At 41.6% G+C, this 8,966-nt stretch overlaps 1 long non-coding RNA gene across 2 annotated transcripts in view; it reads right to left on the bottom strand.

Annotated features, from left to right (window-relative positions):
- Positions 1-1,777: 1,777 nt before the first annotated feature.
- Positions 1,778-8,966, bottom strand: part of LOC107200750 — a 17,615-nt gene continuing 10,426 nt past the window's right edge. The window contains exons 4-6 of one of the 2 annotated variants that reach the window (XR_001519746.2): positions 7,264-7,323; positions 2,714-2,825; positions 1,778-2,078 (exon numbers count right to left, since the gene is read on the bottom strand). This is a non-coding gene — a long non-coding RNA (uncharacterized LOC107200750). The remainder of the gene's footprint in view (positions 2,079-2,713; positions 2,826-7,263; positions 7,324-8,966) is intronic. The other variant, XR_001519755.2, reaches the window with a different exon arrangement.

Raw genomic sequence — 8,966 nt, 5'->3', positions numbered from 1 at the left:
CAGATCCTGAGAAATGATGACCACTCAAACCATCAGGAATAAATGAAGCAATATCTGTTTCCAGAAATGTGACCAGTTCATCCTTCTAATGACACATCAAGAAGCAACAGCCACAGATTCCTGAGAGAAAGGATATTTCACTACATGAAATGGTCCAATTTTAAACATGTGATCCAGTGCATAGCTAAGGGTCTCTTCACTCCCTCACCCACATTTTCAAGATAGACAAGTTTGGCATATTCCACACTGGGGGTTTCTCTCTGGCATCCATTCTATAACACTCCACACCTGGGCTGCCCCTTAATTGATAATGTAATTATCAGCGTAGTCATATTACTTCACACTAAGCATTTTCAACCATTTATCACAATGTTGATCTTTATTTTAAATATAAATCAGGCAATCATTTATGTCTTTTATGTTCTTTGTATTTATTCAAGAATATTTAACTGTAGACAAAAGGTGACTTATTCATTATTCATCCTGAACAAGGCAAGTATGGCAATTTGAAAAGCCTGACATTTGAGCTTTTTGCCAACACTAGCAAAATTATATCCTTCCCATTGTAAATCAATGAAGTAGAATCATTGTGCACAAAAGAATTAAATTGCCTTGTCACTTTAATAAGGCCACCTTATATACAACCTTCAGCCAATGCCATTGTGCAGAAAAAGGGTGCATCCTTTGCCTCAGCTGTCTCAGATCTCAGTAGGCTTTCCAATTAAATGAACATCCTCTTAGTCTTTCACTCCACTCCACTCTTTCTCTTTTTGAGAGGCAATGTCAGAATGTCATAGGCATAACTTGCTATCAGTGGCATGCACACATCAATGTGAATTAACTTCCTCCAACTCCTGCTTTCTTTTGGCAGCCTTTTTAAATTGTTTGTCAATTCCAAAATGATGGAACTCCAAGAAAGGGAATTTTTTTTTTGTTGATGTTTACTGAGTTTGGATAAAAGCTGCAAATAGCTATCTGCAAACCAAAAAAAAAAAAACTATACAAATGTGAAGATCCTTTGCAGGCAATGCAGATAATGTAAAATGGCAAAGAAACAACATGTCCAATCAGGCAGAACACAAGAGGCATACACCAGAAAGAGAACAACTTTTTATGTTCTCACTTCACAGGCTAGGACCCTATTATTACAATCAGACTTGATTTTTCCCATCTAACACCCCTTGGACGCATTTTACCCTGAGAGTAGAAACCTTTAACCAGCCATTTCCAGGTTTTTGAGCGACTATCCAGAACAGCTATTTTATAATTCAACAACAGACGGCTGCCCATAATAGTCATGTGCCTGCCTGCCCCTCCTTTCAGTCATAGCACACAGAGGTTGAAAGACTAACTTCAGCTTGGATTTTTCTCAGAATCAGAGAACTGAAAACAACTGAACAAAGCCATGCATGCCAGCAGCTGAAACACAGCAATGTGAGTGAATCTTGATATTTCAAAACATACCTAAAAGTCTGCAGTTTTGCAATTGTTTTGGAGTCTCAATATTTTGTCCTGTTTTGATAGTTAACTGATATGTGCATGGTAAAGAAAACAAAAACATGTAAGTATAGAAACAGCGATAATATTCTTGATGTTGTTAACATTTTGGATTTAGTCAGAAAATGTTAATAACAAATGACCTTTTTCTGAAGGGTATTTTAAGGAGAACAAGCAATTTTCTGTAATGTGGTTACCATAGTGATTTGCCCTCTAAAAAGACCAGAGAAAAAAAAAAAAAGATGTACATCTGTAATCAACCAGCTACTGCAACAACAAATGGTCTGACAAAGAAACACTTTAATTCAAGGAAAGATACTTGGTTTGAAGTTAAGTATAAAAGAAACTATTTATGGATGCAAAATAGGTCCTCTAATAACTATTACAGAACATTTGTGATGATTCAGAAGGGATTTTCCTTGAAAACTACATTAGTGCACAATAGATGATTTTTTTCTTAGAAGCTACATCATCTGTACCATATTAAGCCATTCAGTAGACAAGCTCAGCAAGCAACTGGGGATGGTAAATAGGGACCTCTGCCTCCTTCACTCTCTGTCTCTTCCTTTCCTGGAACATACCTGGAAAACAGGCAGTTAAAAGAAATGCTACAGTTTTAAACCTTTCTGCAACCAGACCTACAAGCTAATACCACAAACATTTTCAGCCTACCTGTCCTGGTTATGTTGGTATATTTAAGGACAGGAACTTCGAATCACCCATTAAAGAACATATAACTTGACATTCAGAGTATTCAGTTAGAGTTCTAAAACTTCAACCATCTTTCCAGTTCTCTTCATTGCTTCTTGACACTGGGCAAAGACCATGAACATGTCCTTTTCCATGCTGAAGTTCTCTGGAAGCCTCCTGTGACAAGCCTGCTTTTACTCAGAAAAGACCTTGCCATGGCAAGATGCTGCAGCCTGAAATCATGTAATGTCCAGACCAATCTCTCTTTTTGTAATTCTCAAGGCTTGGAACGTGTCTAATAAACCCCAGCAAGGCAGTGCCAAATATCAAGTGACTTTTTCTGTTTGTTTTAAGGCATTTTAAACCAAATTATAAAAGCAGAAGAGCAATCTCTTCTAACTGTTAACAACACAGCACAGAATAAAAAATGCAGCAAGGCGCAGCATAGAAGTTCACATTCATGGATAGAAGTTGGCTAGATCTCAGCTGGGATCTCCCAAAGCAAGGAGGTGGGGCCAGTTCTCACCTTGGGAAGTGAATTCAGCTCTTTCCTTTGATGTTGTAGGCATTTCTTGGTATAATCTTCAGTCTGAGTACTTCTCCACAATCAGTCTAGAGGCAGGTTCTTCTAACTTGGTCTGGAACACCCACAAGTATCATTCCCAAATCTCTGCTGGACACTTCCAGCTTTTTCCATAACCAAGGCAGACAGGCACATCTGCAGAGCACTTTTATCTGACTAAAATCAGTCAGATACACAGAGATACAGTCAGTTAGGTTATAAAGCTTCCCTATGAACCCACAAAGGAGCAAAGCACAGAGGAACAACAGCATTCAGAGGCTGGAATGGACACAGCACTTCAGGTGAGACTTTACCAGTGCTGAATAGAAGGGAAGGATCATCTCTGCACACCTGTTGGAAACATTCATCCTACTGCAGCCCAAGATGCCACTGAGCCTCCTTGGGGCAAGGGCATATTCCCTCAGGAATGTGCTCAGGGCCTCAGGTTCCTGCTGCAGAGCTGCTCCCAGCCGGGCAGCCCTGGCACTGCTAATGGGGCTCCTCCTCCTCAGGAGTAGGACTTTGCTCTTCTCCTTGTTGAACGTCCTGAGGATTTTGTCAACCCATTTTTCCAGCCTGTCCAGGCCCCTCTGGCCTATCAGACACTCTTCTGAGTAGGATGTCATCTGCAAATTTGCTGGGGGTGCACTCTGTCCCCTCATTGTGATGTTAAGCAGGGTCAGAGCCAGGATTGATTCCTGGGATACACTACTGGCTACTGGTCTCCGCATAGATTTCATAGCACTGACCTCCACTCTCTGAGCCCAGACACTCAGCTGGTTGTCAATCTGCTTTACTGTCTGCACATCCAGCCCACACCTCATCAGCATTCCAATGAAGACAGTATCAAAAGCCTGACTGAAGTCTAGGTAGACAATATTTGCTGCTTTCCCCTCTGTTACCAAGCCAGTCATTTCACCATTTATCAGATTGGTGAATCATGCTAACTACTCCAAATTATTTTTCGGTCCTACAAGTGCGTGGAAATGGCTTCCAGGATCTTTCCATTACCTTCACAGAGATCAAGGTGAGGCTGATAAGCTTACAGTTTCCTGGGTCCTCTTCCTTGTCCTCCTTGAAGATGGGGGACATTTGTTTCCCTCCAGTCCTCAGGCACCTCTATCAGTCACCATTATCATTCAAAGATAATAGGCAGTTTTCTCTCAATGACATCTGGCAGCTTCCCCAGCACTCATGGGTACATCCTATCATAAATCCCCATGGATTTATGTAGGTCTGGTTTGCTTAAGTATTCTCTAATCTGTTTTTTTTAATACCAAAGCTAAGTCCTTCTTGCTCCAAACTTTCCCACTGTTCTCTGGGTCCCCACACTTCTGAAGGAGGATCTTATTATTAAAAAGTATGCAATCAGTACTGGTGGAAGAGACCATTCTTGAACTAGAAGGAAGCTGTTCTCTAACATCGACCAAGTCTCCTGAACCCTTTTTATCTCACATAGGATTATTCTAAACAGATCCCTGAAGAAGCCAAATTCTGCCCTTCTGAAGTGTGGACTTACTGTCTAGCTTTTGGACTTGTTCCCTCTTCTAAGGATCCTGAACTCCACTTTTTTCAGCTTTCTGAAAATCTATTTCATCTACTTCTTCCCGATCAGGCAGTGTGCAGCAGATACCCACTGCAACACCACCCATGAATGCTGATCCTGTAAAGGCTAGGCTGGCTCACCACCAAAGCCTGGGCAGAGCTTCGTGCAGTCCTGCTGTCTCTCTCCTTGCCTTCCTAGCCTGCTCCTCTAGAGAGCCTGTATGCCTCCACTGCAGCACTCCAGGAGCATGAGCTACCCCACCACATCTCTGTGCAAGTGCACACAGACCTCTAAACCCTTCAGTTTGTTCCCCTCCAGTGTGCATGACTGTACAGGCACTTCAGAGAGGCACTCAAGTGCACTGACAGCCCAGAAAAGGTAAGAGCTTTGCCCACCATATCATCCTGAAGGCATTTCTTTATTTATGTGTATACACTCAGAGGTCCTTTCAGTCCTCTTTTGCTTTTTGCAGGGTCTGTCTTGACAATATCACCTTGTACCTTTTACTTGCCACCCTCCACCTCACTTGAATGTGATCATCACCTTCCACTCCTGTCACTCCTGTTGTTCCTTCATAAAGCTCTTCATACCAGGTTAGTCAACTTGTTGGCTATGATGCATTTTCCCCCTTGGCCAGGTGAATCATCGCTCTTTTTAGACCTCAAATAGGTCCCATTGCCATAAAAGCCTCAGTTGTAGGTACCAGCTGCAGAACCAGATTTGTGGTATTGTGTGGTAGTTTTTGTCACCATAACTCTCATTTTCCCAAAAAAAAGACAACCCAAATTTTTTCCTGCAGCTATCATCAAGGATAGCTGCAGCCTAACAAGTGGTAATGAAAACTACTGGGAAGTTTTATTCCTAATTGGAACTGGGACTTGGAACCAGTTACTAAACAGTGTTAGTAGTGAGGCACAGAAAACCTGAACCCATATTGAAAAATAAAAATGGCCTTCCAGTCTATGGCTCCTGTATTGGCTTAAGGATATATAAGTATGTAAATCTCACTAGTTCTTCAGAAAAGTTCCCCATTGGCCAAGAGAAAGACTGAGCAAGCTGGTCAGGCTGATCTTTTTAATTTTTGGTGTTTGGTTTGTTTGTTTGTTTTGGTTTTGGTTTTTTGGGGTTTTTTTGTTGTTTTCTTTTTCTTTTTCTTTTTTTTGACTTAGCTTCCTTGCTTAGTCAAGATTTGACTCCATGAAGACAGGCACTGAACCCATATCAAATATGCTCCACAGTTAGGCTGCATTCCCAGGTGCTTGCTTTAAAAAACAAACCAAGATGTGAATCTCTGCTCACATTTGCCATAGTTATTACTTTTCAGAGCTCAGAAGCCTATACTGGGAGTAGAAATTTGACTGTATCAGGGAGGAACAAGACTGAACTTGATTACATCACCATCTCCACCTGAGCACTGATAGTGGGATCGGCTAAAGCAGTAGAGGCTTTGTTATGGGCTAGGTACATGATTAAAAACATTCAGGATAGAAGGGACCTTGAAAGGTCTCTAGTCCAGCCTCCTGCTCAGAGCAGGGACAACAACTCTGAGATCTGACCTGATTGCTCAAAGCTTTGTCCAGTCAGGTCTCAAAAACTCTCAAGGATGAAAAACTCACCAGAGAACCCAGTGGGCAGCTGCTCATGCTGTGAAGGAACTTGACTCCAAACAGCAGGAGCACAGATAGGCTGGGCACATCTGTAAGGCTGCAGTGCAGCTGTGTTAGTCCTAGCTCAAATGACAATGTGGTGCTCTCTTCACTGCTTCATGTTGACCATCAAGGTAGGTACTCCTATACCACAGCCACGTTATGCACTGCAGCATAAAATATGGTGCACTACAATGCCTCTTCAGTGTGTCCTTTCCTATTGCAGGCTGTGTCCTGTGTAAGTCCCTCAATGTGCCAGCACATACCTTTCCCCCAGTTCTAGTTTTTTACCTAGTTGTAGTGATTTTACAATTCCATTTCCACTTTATATTATAAAAAGATTTTTTGATTAAAATGTTGAACTACTTGTAAATATATTGAAATTGGTCAGTCAGAGCTATACTTTTCTTTATTCTTCTTCTGCAGTACATCTTCATTATCTTCCTGCTTTCGTGTCAGAATGGAAGTGAAAAATTCTATTCTATTACACAGACTTGAAATACCAAAACCTCTGATGTGGATAATTTAAACTTATAATACAGTAAAATATGGAATAATTATATATTACAAATTGAATCTCAGCATTTCTATTGTACTTAGTCTGTCTTGTGTTCTGCTGGACTATTCAGACCGGCATCGGCAAGAGTCTTTCAGTGAAGTGTATTATGACTTGAAGACTGTGTTGTTATGAATAGTCAATTCTACCTTTATTTTATATGCTTCAAACTTTAATTTATTCTACATATGCATTACAGATTTCACTTTCAGTGATTATGAAGATAATGCAGACACTTGCAGTGAAGTTAAATGAAAATTTAATGTTTAATCCACTGCCTTATTTTCCTCTTTTCTTTTTTTATTTTCTATTTTGAAATACTTTTTCAAAATATTTTTGAGTACTTTTTGAACTCCATGTTTATGAAATATATCACCAAAATGTTCAAGGAGAGGTGTATGTAACCATGGACTTCTGTGGGCAAGATAATTTTCTAAAAACTAACATTGTTCAGATGTCAGACTTTGCCTCTAATTTTGGGATTAATGTCTTTTCATGGACCAACTTCGTGGTGCTCCTGTCTCAAGCAGAAAGAGATGAACCTGTCTGTACTCATGAAGTTCACCACAGTCTTTCTGTTCTCATTTCTGTGCCCCTGCATCCTTCTCTGGTGACTGGCATCATCATAACTGGCATTACAAAAATGTCCAGGACAGGCTATATATGTTAATCATTAAGAAATCAGCCTGTTTGGAGGCAGCTAAGGACTGAATAGTGTTTCGATTCTGTCCAAACTGTAAGCTGGTTTTCCTAAGTTGACTTTTACCTGCATTTCAAAGGGCTGGTTTCAGCTTCCTCTCATAGAGCCACAGGACAAGGAGACACGCTAGAGAAAAGAACAAAATCTTTATGAGTAAAGGGGCAGAAATAAGTTTACTCAGAAAAACTATTGAAGAGATTTGAAAAAATATAGAGCAGGCAGGTTTTCTCCGTGAAGGAGAAAGAAACCTGCAAAAGAGAACCTTCAGAGAGAAGTGGGATAGACAATTTTCCTTTACCTTTTCCTGGATGGGCTATGCACATCTAAGATCTGTATTTATGCAATTCTGTGATTCTTTCAATATTGTGTTGTTAAAAATCTTATTGAAAACATCTGACCTCCAGATAAGAAGTCTGCCTGGACTGACTGAAAGTTAACTAGATCAGTGCAAAAATCGGACAGAGGACTTCCAGGGATACTGAGCAAGTTCACAATGATAAAAAACTGAGAGGAACTGTTGACTCCCTTGAAGGCAGGGAGGCCCTGCAGAGAGACCTCAAGAAATTAGAGGATTGGGCAATCACCAGCTGTATGAAGTTCAACAAGGGAAAGTGCTGGATTGTGCACTTGGGATGAGGCAACCCTGCATGCCCATACAGACTGGGGAACAAGAGGCTGCAAAGCAGTGCCACAGAAAGGGACTTGGGGGTCCTGGTCAATGGCAAGCTGAACATGAGCCAGCAGTGCCCTGGCAGCCAGGAGGGCCAACCCTGTCCTGGGGGCATCAGGCACAGCATGGCCAGTGAGCAAGGGAGGGGATTGTCCTGCTCTGCTCTGAGCTGGGGCAGCCTCACCTCCAGTGCTGGGGACAGTTCTGGGTGCCACAATAGATAAATGATATTGCACAATTAGAGAGTGTCCAAAGAAGGGGTATGAGGATGGTGAAGGGCTTTGAGGGGAAGCTGTATGAGCTGAGGTCACCTGGTTTGTTCAGCCTGGAGGAGACTGAGCAGCTTCCTTATGAAGGGCAGAGGAGGGGCAGGCACTGATCTCTTCTCTGTGGTGACCAGTGACAGGACTTGAGGGAATGACCTGAAGCTGTGCCAGGGGAGGTTCAGGTTGGATATCAGGAAAAGGTTTTTCCCCCAGAGGGGTGGTTGGCCACTGGAACAGGATCCCCAGTGAAGTGGTCACAGCACCAAGCCTGACAGAGTTCAAGAAGTGTTTGGACAATGCTTTCAGACACAGTGTGACTCACAGGTATGGTGCTGTGCAGGGCTGGGAGTTGGACTTAATGATCTTGATGTGTTCCCTCCAACTCAGCATATTCTGTGAGAAGCTTGGACAAATAATAATGAAGAATAAAAATACAGAAGGTGTAAAGCCAGAGATAGGAAAGGAATTAAAAAAAAATATATTAAAATGAAGACAGTATCTGTGTGAAAATGGGTAATGGGATAAAATGAAACTGAAAAAGGGCAAAATTACTGACCTATAACTCTTCACTTAAACTGATATAACTGGTGAGTCTTGCAAGTGAGGAATTCATCTTTGCTCAGCAGATTTTAATTTCCGACTGAAGAAAAAGGTTTCTGACATACAATTTAGGGTATTCAGGGAACACCAAAATGAGGTGCTGTCATGGAGTAGCTTTACCTTTAAAGCAAAGCTGAAGAAAGAGGGGAAGTTAGAAGTGCTGATGGCTGATGGGGGTTCTTCCTCCTGACCAATTATCAGTCATTTCCAAGAATTGACAGCAGTTTAGGCCA

Source organism: Parus major, chromosome 1 (genome assembly GCF_001522545.3).
Source record: "Parus major isolate Abel chromosome 1, Parus_major1.1, whole genome shotgun sequence".
NCBI classification, from domain to species: domain Eukaryota; kingdom Metazoa; phylum Chordata; class Aves; order Passeriformes; family Paridae; genus Parus; species Parus major.
Note: the sequence above shows the minus strand (reverse complement) of the source record. Positions and strands in the feature narration are given on the sequence as shown.